Here is an 18,084-nt window from a genome sequence, read left to right as displayed (position 1 = left end):
CCCGAAGGCATCTAATAGGCTCAACTAGGTTTTTTGGCTTTTTATCGACCCCGAGGCATCTAGTAGGCTCAACTAGAGTTTTTGGTGTTTTATCGACTCCGAGGCATCAAGTAGGCTCAATTAGGTTATTTCGGCTTTTTATCGACCCCAAGGCATCAAGTAGGCTCACTTAGGGTTTTTTGCTTTTTATCGACCCGGAGGCATCAAGTAGGCTCAATTAGGGTTTTTTGGCTTTTTATCGACCCGGAGGCATGAAGTAGGGCTTTTTTGGCTTTTTATCGACGTAGATGCATCAAGTAGGCTTTTTTGGCACAAGAGTAGCATCACACGGGTAAGTTATTGGTTTATGGCTTCTTGGTGATTGGCACTAGATTAGTTGATCATCACAGGACTACTAGAATGCCATAGTTTGACAGAAGGATCATAACTGGAGTAGCACTACATTAATTGATCATCACTTGATCATTACAGTACCAGAACCAAACATCTCAACTACATGACCATCATCACAACCAAACTGACCAAATTGACAGTAGTTTGACACAACCAAACATCTCAATAGTAGTTTGACACAACCAAATTGACGTATTTTGACACACAACCAAATTGACCATCATCACAAGAGTTTTCACACATCTAAAATGCATCATTCCCATGGAGCACCTGAAACAGTCAAGTAATCTCTAATTTTCTAGGTGGGCTTCCTGATTCTTTGGGAAACACCAATTGGCCTTGGAGGCAAGAAAGATGCCCTTGCTCCCTTTGCTGCAGCTGAAGATCTAGTTACTGCTGTTTTACCCTTTGCAGCAGATGATGAACTACCAGCACATGTCCTTTGTGGTGGTGCAGCAGAAGTGGCCCTCTTCTTTGCTGGTCTAGGTGCTGTTGCAGAAGCAGAAGATGCCCTCTTCTTTGGTGGTCCAGGTGTTGTTGCAGAAGCAGAAGAGGCCCTCTTCTTTGCTGGTCCAGGTGTTGTTGCAGAAGCAGAAGAGGCCCTCTTCTTTACTGGTCCAGGTGCTGTAGCAGAAGAAGAAGATGCCCTCTGTGCTGGTGCTGGTGCAGTAGCAGCAGCACCAGCAGCAGAAGAGGCCCTCCTTGCTGGTGTGGCTGCATCAGGTTCATAGGAGTTGCTGCTTGGCTACAAAAAGATCAAATAGTGTAAGAACAGGAAGATGAATTCAAAGCAACATCAAATAGTCGATATTAGGACATTGGTTACCTCATGCCTGTTCTTTCTCATTGCCAGTGATGGATTCAAAGCAACATTATAGTTGGTGTATCTATGGCCAACCTTTTTGCAATTAGAGCAGGTAATTGAGGCCATTCTTGAGGTGTCTTTGGGAGCTGGCTTCTCATTTGGCCCTTTCTCCTCTTAGTCTGTGCCCTTCCCTTGTGTTCTTTGAAAACTGGAGCCTCAATGTCCATACTGTCTGTCCTTGGCCACATATCAGGTCTAGGTACAGGATATATAATGGGACTATAACTTGCCATGTACATCTTTTTTTAAAGAAATCATGAACAAAGTCCTCTGGCTGAAGCTTAGCCTTGTGTATGGCAGAAACAACATGATTGCAAGGAACTGCTGTCATATCCCACTTCTTGCACCCACAAGTCCTATGTTGTAGGTTCACAGCATAAGTTCTCTCCCCACTAGTGACTTGGTAAAGATTGGGCCCAGCCATCAAAGCATGACAGTTCCTTGCAAACTTCTTTGCTTCCTCTAATTTCTCAGCATATGTTGGACAAATTTCCCATCTTACAGTCTCAATCTTTGTTCTATTTGCATTGAACTTGACCATTAACTTTGTCCTAATTCCATCCACCATGGTCCTAATTGGTTTAGCCCTGACATCTAGAACCCACTTGTTGAAAACCTCACTTAGATTGTTAACAACTAAGTCTGTTTTGCAGTTCATATCCATTGCATGTCTGGCCCAAGTGTGTTTAGGTATTTTGCTTAGCCATTCCCAAGCATCCTCACTCTCATTCTTTAATTCAGCCATTGCAGTTTGAAAACCATGTTCACTGTATGAATAACTAGCTGCATCCATGTATTGCTTTAATTCAGGCCCTCTAAACCCAGCATTTTGAAAGTTCTGGTAGATATGTCTAAGATAAAACCTTTGGGGACAACTGGGAAACACTATGGTAATGGTTTTTAAAAGGCCCTGTGTGTGTGATAGTACAATAAGGAAATACCAGAAAGTAAATACAAGAAAGTAAATACAAGAAAGTAAATAAAGAAAGTAAATAAACAAAGTAATTACAACTGATTACCTTCTGCCTATCGGAAATTATTGTGTAGTTCCCAAACTTCCCAGATTCTCCACCTAATGCTTGTCTCAACTGGTATAAAAACCAGGTCCAGGAGTTAGTGTCCTCCTTATCAATAATTCCAAAAGCAATGAGAAAAATATTATTGTTCCCATCTCTTCCAGTTGCAGCTAGAATTTGTTGACCAGTAGTGAGCTTGATGAAACAACCATCCAGACCTACAACAAATAAATGAAATCACAATTTATTAGCACATGAAATCAAACATTAGTACCACTTAGCACAAATACTATTGACTTACCTATGAATGGTCTGCAGCCATTGAGAAACCCTTCTTTGCATCCATTCAAGTATATGAACACTGCATGAAACCTAGGGTTAGTGCTTGGGTGCTCCTTGAGATATCTTGTTGTCACAATGCATCTTGAACCTGGATTTGTATCCAACACAGCCTGTAAATAATCCCTAATCCTGGTGTACTGGGCTTTCTGGTCTCCTAACACAACAACCTTTGCTGCCCTCTTTGCCCTGTATGCCATGTGTGTTGATATGTCCAGACCATACTTGCTCTTTGTAGTATTAATAATACTTGTGATTGTTGTGCATGTGTCATTTCTGATAGCCTCCTCACAAAATTTTGAAACCCACTTAACAATGACTTTAGTATTCTCTGACATAGAAGGGCATGTATGCACTAATACACCTTCCTAATTGTAAATGACTTCTCATTTGCAATCTGAGAAGCTGCTATATAGAAGGGACATTGCTTATTTATGCACTGTGCTATCACCCTATCACTACAGTTTCTATGGTAGACAAAGTTCCTGTTTTGAGCAATGTGCAGGGTTTGAAGTGCAGTTCTAAACTGGTACACATTTAAGAAGCAAAGATGCTTCACAAATTGCCCCTCTGGATGAGCTCTGTGCTCATCAAACCATAACCTCTTCTTCATCTTCTTTGCTCTGCTTTTTCTACCATTGGGCAACACATATGCCAATGCCTCAGCACCATCATCATCTTCCACACCAAGGTCTTGTGGTTTCTTGTCCTCATCAGATGATGGAATCCAGTCCTCCTCAAACATGTGTTCTATACTCCCATGTGAGTTGCTTGTTGGGCCTTTTTTGTCTCTTGGCCCTTCTCTTGTTTGGTACATCTTGCCCTAGCTCCTCTTCCTCCAATTCCTCCTCCTCTTCCTCCTCTACATCCTCTTCTTCACCTTGTGGCACATACAGCTCATCATCCACCTCTGAGTCACACATTTCCTCAACATCTGTGTCCCCTTCAAAATGAAGTTCTGGGTCATTCCTCTGTCTTCTCATCTCCTCAAGCCTAGCTAAGATATCACCATATTCTACCAGATCATCATCATCACTATCCTCCTCATTGTCCATCACTGCTGCTTTCCTGTTCAAACAAGTCTTCTTCAGTCTTTCCTTCTTGTTCTTCCTAAACATTTCAATTTCATTTCTCCTTTTCTCCTCCATTTCTTGCTCTATTAACTGTTGCTCCTCTGAATTGTCAGTCACATGGTACTCTTCCACTACTGCATCACCTAAAGCAGGTTCGAGGCTCACATTTATTCTGCTCTGCCGTGTGTCAAACTGCAAGGGCATTGGCTGTTGTTCTCCTCCTGCATCACAACTCTCAGCTTCTACATGCACATTTTCAGCATTGAACAACACTCCTTCATCATCAATCTGATACAGTTTGGGCTCTCCAATCTGTTCTATTGGGGTCTGCATCTCAATGACATTAACACTGGTATTTATATTGTGAACTTGCTCTGCACTGGCCCTAACTATTGTCACATTCAATATCTTGTTATTCTACTCTGCTATGTGGTCAAAAATTTCCTCTAACTTATCATCATCATCTATTTCTTCCATTCCTTCAATCCCTAGCCCAGGGTCCCTCACATAATACATATAATCTCTAAAGCCAAACCCTTCTGTCTCCATCAGTGCTACCAAATTGTAATATGTGATGTCTGACACCATCATACTCCTTTCAATATTATCTCTGTCATGAAAATGCATCCTCAATTCCCAAACCTCATCTTCAAGACTGCAAATAATAATACAATAGTGCACTATAAGTACTTAAGAGAAACTGAAGCAAGCTAGTGCACACCAGAGCAAAACATCATTTGAGTGCAACAATTCATATCCTTCTATTTACAGAAACCCTAGTTGTAAGCATCTAATAAAGAACTATATCATTCTAATTACAGAACTATAACACACACAAACCCTAGAACTACAACACACACAAACCCTAGAACTACATTAACCCTAACCCTAGCAACAGAAGGGGAATGTGATTGGGGAGGGGAATGGGACTGGGATCTCACTAGACGCTGCCGAAAGCTGAAGCAATGTGCTGGCCTCCAACTGGATTTGCCTTCACCGCTGCAGCGAAAGATCTGGCCGCCCTGAATTCCACCGAGTACTGCGGGTCCTCCTCCTCTTCTTCTTCTACCGTCGCCTTCGTAGGGTTCGAGCTCCTGCACATCTCGCCAGTGGACGGCTGGGCGCCGCCGCCAGCATCGCTCGACTTCGCCAGACTCATGTCTGCGACGGGAGGCGGGGACGATGCGCCGCACGACCGGGAACAGGGGAGAAGAAGGGGAAACGGGGGAAGAAGAGGGGGAAACGGGGGATAAGATTAAACAGAATGAACGGCGCTGTCTAACGACATCTAACGGCTGTCCGACCAGCTGACAATGCCACGTCGGCAAAAATCAGGCCCCACCTATCATAAATCCACTTATCGGTGCCCAATCCGCCGATCAGTGGTATTTGCAAATTGTTTACGGTAGAGTTGGTGTTTTTTGCCAAGAAACTGTAATGTAGTGATTTCTGCAAACCTAGCCCTCAAACTGGTGGTTTTTTGCAATTTACTCCCTGTGTTCATTGAAGTTAAGTCACATGGTATACAGCTGCTGTGTTCATTGAGTTAAGTCACATGGAACATCCATCCAAATCTTTGCTGCTGCTTTCCTTAAGTCCTATTGTAGGCGTGGTCCAACACCCAGTTCATAGCTACCACATTCAGGCCGGAGATCCTCAAGGTGGCGAACAAGGTCTAGGGCGTGACGCACAAGAACAGGGTGAGCGAGCTACATCAAACGTGGTGTCCAAGGAGCAGGCCATGGACTTGATCGAGCATGACCACATGACCAGAAGCACAATGCCAGCAGAGGCGGACCGAGGCTCTGCCCACCAGACTCTGCGTGTTGTTCCTCTTTAACATTTTCAGTTAAAATCTTGGCAGTCCATCATACAATATAGACTAATAGCTGTGTTCGAGAGTTCCCCGACACCGATGCTGCTCTCTGACGATTGAGGTCTCTTCTACCTCTAATGGATTTTATATTTTCCAAGAAAGGTACATTCAAGGTGCTGCTCTTACCGATGAGCGCACTGTTGAGACTCCCTTGGAGCTCAATATTCACCTCTATGCTATTGATGGTGACCCCTCGTCTAATCCGATGCGTCACCACCATTTTGCTGGAAGTCTTGTCTATCTAGCTATCACTTATCCGGATATCTCTTATCGAGTCCATATTTTGAGTCAGTTTGTCTCTGCTCCCATCTTGTTGGAAGTTTTGTCTATCTAGCTGTCACTTGTCCGAATATCTCTTATCCAGTCCATATTTTGAGTCAGTTTGTCTCTGCTCCTGCTTCGGTTCACTATAGTCACCTCCTTTGTGTTCTCCAATATCTTCGTGGCATGATCTCTCACCGCATAGTCTTTCCCCACTCCATCTCATTACAACTTCATGCCTATTCAGATGCTACGTGGCCTAGTGTTCCCTCAAATGCCATTCACTTTCTGCTTACTGTGTTTTCTTGGTGGTTCTCTCATTGTCTAAAAGACAAAGAAACAAACTGCAGTTTCCCCTTCAAGTGTAGAGGCTTAGTTGCGAGCTATATCTCTTTTTACGACAGAGGTCACTTGGTTGTGGTGGTTACTTCAGGAGTTTGCTATTTCTGTCACCACACCTACTCTGCTTTTCTCTGATAGTTCAAGTGCTATTAGCATTGCGCATGACCGTGTGAATCATGAGCTCACCAATCATATTGTTGTTGATACTTTTTGTGTGCACTGGTGTGCAAGATTAGGTTATTGCTCTTTGCGAAGTCCTAGACTAGAGCAATGCATGGCTCCTTCATCTCCAAACTCAGCGTTGTTGACCCACCATGAGTTTGATGGGGGGGGGGGTGTAGAGTTATATATTTGTCCATGTATGCCTTTGTATTTTCCTCACTCTATAAGGGGTTTTCTGCTTATTGTACCACACCTGTACATGTATATAAACTGGCATATGGCCACCTAGAAATACAAGTTGCATATTTCCTAACACTTTCTTCAAGAGCTGTTGGGAGATGATAAAGATGGATGTTATGCGTGTTATAGATTCTTTTGGGCGCTTGCAATATGCTAATCTCCATTGGTGAAACTCCGCTAATGTGGTTCTCTTGCCCAAAAAGGAGTGGCGAAAGGCATAGCTGATTCCAGTCCTATTAGCTTGATCCATGCTATGGCAAAGATTATTACCAAAATGCTTACCCTAGACTGGCTCCTCATATGGACAAGCTTGTTTTCAATGCTCAGAGTGCTTTCGTAAAGACGAGGAGCATCCATGGTAATTTCATGTATGTGCTAAATCCGACCTGCCACCTGAACAAAAGAAAAACCCCTTCCCTACTCTTCAAACTCGACACCCAAAAGGCCTTTGACTCTGTGCGCAGTGACTACATCCTTGACCTCCTTTAGCAGAGAGGGATTCTGAGTATTTTTCATTTTCACGTATCACTATGGAGAACTCAAACCGATGCACCAAATGCAATGGTAAGGGCACACGGAGTGCCCAAATCCTTCTCTTCCAAATCCCACCACAACAACTAATGCTATGGAGGAAAATGAGAGGAAGAGCGAAGAAGAGAACATAAAGAACTCCAAAATCTATATCCAAGGGGTTCCCCTCACATAAAGGAGAAAGTGGTTGGTGGAAACATAGATCTAGATCTCCTCTCTCTTTTCCCTTAAGAACTAGAAAGAATCATTGGAGGAATTGAGAGATAGGAAGCTCGAAGAAGGTCAACAATGGGGGAAGAACACGAGCTCAAGGTGTAAGGTCCATTGGGGAAGAAGACCCCCTTTTATAGGACCCCATGGATCTACCCGTTATGTTGCAGAATAACACAAGAGCGGTACAACCAGTCCAAGGACCGGTACAACCGCCTTTTGTGCGTTTCCCCTAAAGAAGAGTACCAGGCGATACAACCGGTCCAGGCACTGGTAGTACCGGTCGGCTGAAACCATACGGGGGCTACCGGGCTAACACTGCCCTACTACCGCTGCAAAACAGTAGGGAGTCACCCCTGACCGATAGTTGGAGCGGTACTTGGAGTGATACAACCGACGGGATCAAGTACTGGTGGTGGTTAAGACTGGAGCGGTGCAACCGCTCCAGTCACCGGTATAGTATCGGTAGGAGGATCCGTATGGTAACTACCGGGCCGCCACCGCCCAACAACCGCCCCCAAACAGAAGATATTCTGGTGGTAGGGCGGTACTGGGCCAGTACAACTGCTTGACGACAATCTATGGTTCGCCAAGCATCAGGCTGTACAACCACCTGGAGGCAGCGATGCAACCGCTTGCCAAAACCCAAGGACCGCAAACCCTAGGGAATCACCCCTAGGGCGGTGGTTGTGCCGGAAGTATTGGTCCAACGGTACAACCGATTGAGCAAGCAGTACAACCGCCAGAGAAGGAAAAACTAGAACTGCCGTAACTTCTGCAAATGAACTCCGAATGCAGCAAACACAAGCTTGTTGGATAGAAGACGACAAGTACTATCCAAACAGCGATTGGTTATAGTAAGAAGAGGCAGAAGAAAAATTCCTAATGATATATAGGTGTGAAATCTCCATCAGTGAAGAACCGGCAAAAACTCCAACATCAAAAAAGCAAAAGATGATGCATACGAAATCCGTTTTCGATGAACTCGAGCTTGTCATAAAGATGACAATAAGCTCCAAATCTCACAAGGATAAACACCAAACAAGAACCAAGAAGGATGATGCAAGGATGCAATGGTTTGAGCTCTCTACGACCGATACGATCAAGCTACTCACTTGAGAGCCCCCCTCGATCATACGACAATCGATCCTATAACCCGGTCTCCAACTACCATGAGATCGGTAAAAATAGAAGACCTATCAAGGGAAAAACTTTGCCTCGCACATAGTCCACTTGAGATAGATGATGCCAATCTTGATCTCCTCAAGTTAAACCACCCGTCTTGACTGCGCTGGCTCGATGAAGACTAGTAGATTGCTCCCCCATACTCCACTATGGGTGAGCTACTCTTCGATGCATCTTCACAAGTCCATTATCACCACAATGGACGACAAGCTTCAAGCATAGATGATACACTTGAAATTGCACACCGTAACCTAACCCCACAAAGAACTCTCACGTAGATCATGGGTTAGTGCAAAAAGCGTAATGGACAATGCTTACCATACCATGGGATCACTCTTGATCCCTCTCAGCACATCTTCTACGCTTTGTGTGTTGATCAACTTGATTCACTTTTTGACGTAGTCTTGATCAACCTCTCACATGATCAGACTTTAGATAATTCTTTGAATAGCACCTCGTTCATCACATACTATCCTTGAAACCAACAACTGGACTTCAAGAAAAATCTATGGACAAACCCTTAAAATATAACTCAAGGCAATCATTGTTGGGGAACACAGCAATTTCAAAAAATTTCCTACAATCACGCAAGATCTATGTGATACATAGCTACGAGCGGGAGAGTGTCGTCTACGTACCCTCGTAGACCGTAAGCGGAAGCGTCAAGTGACGCGGTTGATGTAGTCGACCGTCTTCGCGATCCAAAGGATCAAGTACCGAACGCATGGCACCTCCGCGATTTGCACACGTTCAGCTCGGTGACGTCCCTCGTACTCTTGATCCAGCTGAGGCCGAGGGAGAATTCCGTCAGGGCATGGTGACGGTGTTGATGAAGATAACGACGCAGGGCTTCGCCTAAGCACTACAACGATATGACCGAGGTGGCATTCTGTGGAGGGGTCACCGCACACGGCTAAGAGAATAACTTGTGTGTCTATGTGGTTCCCCCCTCCCCCGTATATAAAGAAGTGGAGGAGGGGAGGGGCCGACCCTCTGTATGGCACGCTCAAGGGGAGTCCTACTCCCTCCGAGAGTAGGATTCCCCCTTCCCTAGTTGGAGTAGGAGAGGAGGGAAGGAGGAGAGAGGAAAGAAGGAAAGGGGGGCCGGCCCCCACCCAATACGGATTGAGCTTGGGAGGGGGAGGGCGCCCCACCTTGGCCGCCTCCTCCTCTCTCCCACTATGGCCCAATAAGGCCCATACACTCCTCGGGGGGTTCCGGTAACCCCCCGGTACTCCGGTAAATGCCCGAACTCGCCCGGAACCATTCCGATGTCCAAACATAGCAGTCCAATATATCAATCTTTATGTCTCAACCATTTCGAGACTCCTCGTCATGTCCGTGATCACATCCGGGACTGCGAACTACCTTCGGTACATCAAAACACATAAACTCATAATACCGATCGTCATCGAACGTTAAGCGTGCGGACCCTAAGTGTTCGAGAATTATGTGTTGGAAATATGCCCTAGAGGCAATAATAAAATGGTTACTATTATATTTCCTTGTTCATGATAATTGTCTATTGTTCATGCTATAATTGTGTTATCCGGAAATCGTAATACATGTGTGAATACATAGACCACAACATGTCCCTAGTGAGCCTCTAGTTGACTAGCTCGTTGATCAATGGATAGTCATGGTTTCCTGACTATGGACATTGGATGTCATTGATAACGGGATCACATCATTAGGAGAATGATGTGATGGACAAGACCCAATCTAAGCATAGCAGAAGATCGTGTAGTTCGTCTGCTAGAGCTTTTCTAATGTCAAGTATCATTTCCTTAGACCATGAGATTGTGCAACTCCCGGAGACCGTAGGAGTGCTTTGGGTGTACCAAACGTCACAACGTAACTGGGTGGCTATAAACGTACGCTACGGGTATCCCCAAAAGTATCTGTTGGGTTGGCACGAATCAAGACTGGGATTTGTCACTCCGTATGACGGAGAGGTATCTCTGGGCCCACTCGGTAGGACATCATCATAATGAGCTCAATGTGATCAAGGAGTTGTTCACGGGATGATGTGTTATGGGAACGAGTAAAGAGACTTGCCGGTAATGATATTGAACAAGGTATAGAGATACCGACGATCGAATCTCGGGCAAGTATTATACCGATAGACGAAGGGAATTGTATACGGGATTGATTGAATCCTCGACATCGTGGTTCATCCGATGAGATCATTGTGGAGCATGTGGGAGCCAACATGGATATCCAGATCCCGCTGTTGGTTATTGACCGGAGAGTTGTCTCGGTCATGTCTACGTGTCTCCCGAACCCGTAGGGTCTACACACTTAAGGTTTGGTGACGCTAGAGTTGTAGAGATATTAGTATATGCGGTAAACCGAAAGTTGTTCGGAGTCCTGGATGAGATCTCGGACGTCACAAGGAGTTCCGGAATGGTCCGGAGGTAAAGACTTATTTATAGGAAGTCCAACCACCGGGAGAGTTTCGGGAGTCATCGGTATTGTATCGGGACCACTAGAAGGGTCCCGGGGGTCCACCGGGTGGGGCCACCTATCCCGAAGGGCCCCATGGGTTGAAGGGGCGTGGGAACCAGCCCCTGGTGGGTTGGTGCACCCCCCTTGGGCCTCCCATGCGCCTAGGGTTGGAAACCCTAAGGGGTGGGGGCGCCTCCACTTGGCTTGGAGGCCAAGCCACCCCTAGGGCTGCCGCCCCCTCCCTAGATGGGATCTACAAGGGGCTGGTGTTGGAAATATGCCCTAGAGGAAATAATAAAATGGTTATTATTATATTTCCTTGTTCATGATAATTGTCTATTGTTCGTGCTCTAATTGCATTATCTGAAAATCGTAATACATGTGTGAATACATAGACCACAACATGTCCCTAGTAAGCCTCTAGTTGACTAGCTCGTTGATCAATAGATGGTCATGGTTTCCTGACTATGAACATTGGATGTCGTTGATAACGGGATCACATCATTAGGAGAATGATGTGATGGACAAGACCCAATCCTAAGCATAGCACAAGATCGTGTAGTTCGTCTGCTAGAGCTTTTCTAATGTCAAGTATCATTTCCTTAGACCATGAGATTGTGCAGCTCCCGGATACCGTAGGAGTGCTTTGTGTGTGCCAAACGTCACAACGTAACTGGGTGACTATGAAGGTGCACTACGGGTATCTCTGAAAGTGTCTGTTGGGTTGGCACGAATCGAGACTGGGATTTGTCACTCCGTATGACGGAGAGGTATCTCTAGTCCCACTTGGTAATGCATCATTATAATGAGCTCAGTGTGACCAAGTGGTTGATCACGGGATCATGCATTACAGTACGAGTAAAGAGACTTGCCGGTAACGAGATTGAACGAGGTATCGGGATACCGACGATCGAATCTCGGGCAAGTATCATACCGATAGACAAAGGGAATTGTATACGGGGTTACTTGAATCCTCGACATCGTGGTTCATCCGATGAGATCATCGTGGAACATGTGGGAACCAACATGGGTATCCAGATCCCGCTGTTGGTTATTGGCCGGAGAGTCGTCTCGGTCATGTCTGCATGGTTCCCGAACCCGTAGGGTCTACACACTTAAGGTTCGATGATGCTAGGGTTATTAGGAAGACTTGTATGTGATTATCTAATGTTGTTCGGAGTCCCGGATGAGATCCCGGACGTCACGAGGATTTCTGGAATGGTCCGGAGGTAAAGATTTATATATGGGAAGTTGTCATACGGTCACCGGAAAGGTTCGGGGGCATATCGATATTGTACCGGGGCCACCGGAGGGGTTCCGGGGGTCCACCGGGAGGGGCCACCTCTCTCTGAGGGTCTTATGGGCTGTAGGAGGAAGGGAACCAGCCCCAAGTGGGCTGGGCGCCTCCCCCCTTGGGCCCATGCGCCCAGGGTTGGGGGGGGGGACCCTAAGGGGGGCGCTCCCCTTACTTGGGGGGCAAGCCGCCTCCCCTTGGCCGCCGCCCCCCTCTAGATCTCATCTAGAGGGGGCCGGCCCCCTTCCCCCTTCCCCTATAAATAGAGGGGTGAGGGGAGGGCTGCACACCACATCCAAGGTGCAGCCCCTCCCCTCCCCAACACCTCTCCTCCTCCGTTAAGTGCTTGGCGAAGCCCTGCCGGAGTACTGCTGCTCCACCACCACCACGCCGTCGTGCTGCTATTGGAGCTCTCTTCCTCAACCTCTCCCTCCTCCTTGCTGGATCAAGGCGCGGGAGACGTCCTCGCTCCGTACGTGTGTTGAACGCGGAGGTGCCGTCCGTTCGGCGCTTGGTCATCGGTGATTTGGATCACGACGAGTACGACTCCATCAACCCCGTTCTCTTGAACGCTTTCGCTCGCAATCTACAAGGGTATGTAGATGCACTCCCCTCTCCCTCGTTGCTAGTAACTCCATAGATTGATCTTGGTGATGCGTAGAAAATTTTAAAATTCTGCTACATTCCCCAACAGTGGCATCATGAGCTAGGTCTATGCGTTGTTTCTATGCGCGAGTAGAACACAAGTTGTTGTGGGCGTCGATTTTGTCAATTTACTTTCCATTACTAGTCTTATCTTGATTCGGCGGCATCGTGGGATGAAGCAGCCCGAACCGACCTTACACGTACACTTACGTGAGACAGGTTCCACAGACTGACATGCACTAGTTGCATAAGGTGGCTAGCGGGTGTCTGTCTCTCCCACTTTAGTCGGATCGGATTTGATGAAAAGGGTCCTTATGAAGGGTAAATAGAAATTGGCATATCACGTTGTGGTTTTGGCGTAGGTAAGAAACGTTCTTGCAAAGAAACCTATAGCATCCACGTAAAAATTTGCAACGACAATTAGAGGACGTCTAACTTGTTTTTGCAGCATATGTCGTGTGATGTGATATGGCCAAAAGGATGTGATGAATGATATATGTGATGTATGAGATTGATCATGTTCTTGTAATAGGAATCACGACTTGCATGTCGATGAGTATGACAACCGACAGGAGCCATAGGAGTTGTCTTAATTTATTTATGACCTGCGTGTCAACATAAACGTCATGTAATTACTTTACTTTATTGCTAAACCGTTAGCCATAGTAGTAGAAGTAATAGATGACGAGACAACTTCATGAAGACACGATGATGGAGATCATGATGATGGAGATCATGGTGTCATGCCGGTAACGATGATGATCATGGCGCCCCGAAGATGGAGATCAAAAGGAGCAAAATGATATTGGCCATATCATGTCACTATTTGATTGCATGTGATGTTTATCATGTTTTACATCTTATTTGCTTAGAACGACGGTAGCTTAAATAAGATGATCCCTCGCAATAATTTCAAGAAAGTGTTCCCCCTAACTGTGCACCGTTGCGAAGGTTCGTTGTTTCGAAGCACCACGTGATGATCGGGTGTGATAGATTCTAACGTTCGAATACAACGGGTGTAAGCCAGATTTACACACGCAATACACTTAGGTTGACTTGACGAGCCTAGCATGTACAGACATGGCCTCGGAACACGGAAGACCGAAAGGTCGAACATGAGTCGTATAGAAGATACGATCAACATGAAGATGTTCATCGATGATGACTAGTCCGTCTCACGTGATGATCGGACACGACCTAGTTGACTTGGATCATGTATCACTTAGATGACTAGAAGGATGTCTATCTGAGTGGGAGTTCATTAATAATTTGATTAGATGAACTTAATTATCATGAACATAGTCTCAAAATCTTTGCAATATGTCTTGTAGATCAAATAGCCCACGCTAATGTTGCCCTCAACTTCAACGTGTTTCTATAGAAAACCAAGCTGAAAGATGATGACAGCAACTACACGGACTGGGTCCGTAACCTGAGGATTATCCTCATAGCTGCCAGGAAAGCATATGTCCTTGATGCACCGCTAGGTGAAGCACCTATTTTCCCTGCAGAACAAGACGTTGTGAACGCTTGGCAGACGCGTAGTGATGATTACTCCCTGGTTCAGTGTGGCATGCTTTACAGCTTAGAACCGGGGCTCCAAAAGCATTTTGAGCAACACGGAGCATATGAGATGTTCCAAGAGCTGAAAATGGTTTTCTAAGCTCATGCCCGGGTCGAGAGATATGAAGTCTTCGACAAGTTCTACAGTTGTAAGATGGAGGAGAACAACTCTTTCAGCGAGCACATACTCAAAATGTCTGGGTTGCACAACCGCTTGTCTCAGGTGGGAGTTAGTCTCCCGGATGATGCGGTCGTTGACAGAATCCTTCAGTCGCTCCCACCTAGCTACACGAGCTTTGTGATGAACTTCAATATGCAGGGGATGGAAAAGACCATTCCCGAGGTATATTCAATGCTGAAATCAGCGGAGGTGGAAATCAAAAAGGAACATCAAGTGTTGATGGTGAATAAAACCACTAAGTTCAAGAAAGGCAAGGGTAAAAAGAACTTCAAGAAGGACGGCAAGGGAGTTGCCGTACCCGGTAAGCAAGCTGCTGGGAAGAAGCCAAAGAATGGACCCAAGCCTGAGACTGAGTGCTTTTATTGCAAGGGAAACGGTCACTGGAAGCGGAACTGCCCCAAGTACTTAGCAGATAAGAAGGCCGGCAATACCAAAGGTATATGTGATATACATGTTATTGATGTGTACCTAACCAGCGCTCATAGTAGCTCCTGGGTATTTGATACCGGTGTAGTTGCTCATATTTGTAACTCAAAACAGGAACTGTGGAATAAACGGAGAGTGGCGAAGGACGAGGTGACGATGCGCGTCGGGAATGGTTCCACGGTCGATGTGATCACCTTCGGCATGCTAACTCTACATTTACCTATGGGATTAGTTTTAAACCTCAATAATTGTTATTTAGTACCAGCTTTGAGCATGAACATTGTATCTGGATCTCGTTTAATGCGAGATGGCTACTCATTTAAATCTGAGAATAATGGTTGTTCTATTTATATGAGTGACATGTTTTATGGTCATGCCCCGCTGGTCATTGGTTTATTCTTACTTAATCTCGAACGTGATGTTACACATATTCATAGTGTGAATACCAAAAGATGTAAGGTTGATAATGATAGTCCCACATACTTGTGGCACTGCCGCCTTGGTCACATTGGTGTCAAACGCATGAAGAAGCTCCATGCAGATGGACTTTTGGAGTCTCTTGATTATGAATCATTTGACACGTGCGAACCATGCCTCATGGGCAAAATGACCAAGACTCCGTTCTCTGGAACAATGGAGCGAGCAACCACCTTATTGGAAATCATACATACTACTGTGTTTGGTCCAATGAGCGTCGAGGCTCGCGGTGGCTATCGTTATGTCCTCACCCTCACTGATGACTTAAGTAGATATGGGTATGTCTACTTAATGAAACACAAGTCTGAGACCTTTGAAAAGTTCAAGGAATTTTAGAGTGAGGTTGAGAATCAACGTGACTGGAAAATCAAGTTCTTACGATCAGATCATGGGGGAGAATATTTGAGTCAGGAATTTGGCACGCACTTAAGGAAATGTGGAATAGTTTCACAACTCACGCCGCCTGGAACACCACGGCGTAATGGTGTGTCCGAACGTCGTAATCGCACTCTATTGGATATGGTGCGATCTATGATGTCTCTTACCGATCTACCGCTCTCATTTTGGGGCTATGCTTTAGAGACTGCCGCATTCACTTTAAATAGGGCTCCGTCGAAATCCGTTGAGACGACACCGTATGAATTATGGTTTGTGAAGAAACCTAAGCTGTCGTTTCTAAAAGTTTGGGGATGCGATGCTTATGTCAAGAAACTTCAACCTGAAAAGCTCGAACCCAAATCAAAAAAATGCGTCTTAATAGGATACCCTAAGGAAACCATTGGGTATACCTTCTACCTCAGATCCGAAGGCAAGACCTTTGTTGCCAAGAATGGATCCTTTCTAGAGAAAGAGTTTCTCTCGAAAGAAGTAAGTGGGAGGAAAGTAGAATTTGATGAAGTATTGCCTCTTGAAGCGGAAAGTAGCGCAGCTCAGGAAGATGTTCCTGTGGTGCCTGCACCGACTAGAGAGGAGATTAATGATGATGATCAGGGTACTTCGGATCAAGCTGCTACTGAACTTCATAGGTCCACAAGGACACGTTCCGCACCAGATTGGTACGGCAACTCTGTCCTGGAAATCATGTTGTTAGACAATGGTGAACCTTCGAACTATGAAGAAGCAATGGCGGGCCCGGATTCCAACAAATGGCTGGAAGCCATGAAATCCGAGATAGGATCCATGTATGAAAACGAAGTATGGACTTTGACTGACTTTCCCGATGATCGTCGAGCCATAGAAAATAAATGGATCTTTAAGAAGAAGACAGACGCGGATGGTAATGTGACCATCTATAAGGCTTGGCTTGTTGCTAAGGGTTATCGACAAGTTCAAGGGGTTGACTACGATGAGACTTTCTCACCCGTAGGGGAGCTGAAGTCCGTCTGAATCATGTTAGCAATTGCCGCATTCTATGATTATGAGATATGGCAAATGGATGTCAAAACGGCATTCCTTACCGGCTTTCTTAAGGAAGAATTGTATATGATGCAGCCGGAAGGTTTTGTCGATCCTAAGAATGCTGACAAGGTGTGCAAGCTCCAACGCTCAATCTATGGGCTGGTGCAAGCGTCTCGGAGTTGGAGCATTCAGTTTGATGAGATGATCAAACCGTTTGGGTTTACGCAGACTTATGGAGAAGCCTGTGTTTACAAGAAAGTGAGTGGGAGCTCTGTAGCATTTCTCATATTATATGTGGATGACATACTATTGATGGGAAATGATATAGATCTGGATGACTCTAAGTCACAAACTAGATACGTGTATATTTTAAATGGTGGGGCAGTCAGCTAGTGCAGTTGCAAGCAAAGCGTTGTGGCGGGATCTACATGTGAAGCAGAGTACATGGCAGCCTCGGAGGCAGCACAAGAAGCAATCTGGGTGAAGGAGTTCATTACCGACCTAGGAGTCATTCCCAATGCGTCGGGCCCGATGACTCTCTTCTGTGACAACACTGGAGCTATTGCCCTTGCCAAGGAGCCCAGGTTTCACAGGAAGACCAGGCATATCAAGCGTCACTTCAACTCCATTCGTGAAAATGTTCAAAATGGAGACATAGATATTTGTAAAGTACATACGGACCTGAATGTCGCAGAGCCGTTGACTAAACCTCTTCCTCGAGCAAAACATGATCAACACTAGAACTCTATGGGTGTTCGATTCATCACAATCTAACTAGATTATTGACTCTAGTGCAAGTGGGAGACTATTGGAAATATGCCCTAGAGGCAATAATAAAATGGTTATTATTATATTTCCTTGTTCATGATAATTGTCTATTGTTCATGCTATAATTGTGTTATCCGGAAATCGTAATACATGTGTGAATACATAGACCACAACATGTCCCTAGTGAGCCTCTAGTTGACTAGCTCGTTGATCAATAGATGGTCATGGTTTCCTGACTATGGACATTGGATGTCATTGATAACGGGATCACATCATTAGGAGAATGATGTGATGGACAAGACCCAATTCTAAGCATAGCACAAGATCGTGTAGTTCGTTTGCTAGAGCTTTTCTAATGTCAAGTATCATTTCCTTAGACCATGAGATTGTG

The sequence above is a fragment of the Triticum dicoccoides genome, chromosome 1A (genome assembly GCF_002162155.2).
Source record: "Triticum dicoccoides isolate Atlit2015 ecotype Zavitan chromosome 1A, WEW_v2.0, whole genome shotgun sequence".
Classification (NCBI taxonomy): Eukaryota; Viridiplantae; Streptophyta; class Magnoliopsida; order Poales; family Poaceae; genus Triticum; species Triticum dicoccoides.
The sequence above is the reverse complement of the archived record's forward strand: the minus strand, read 5'-3'. Positions refer to the sequence as shown.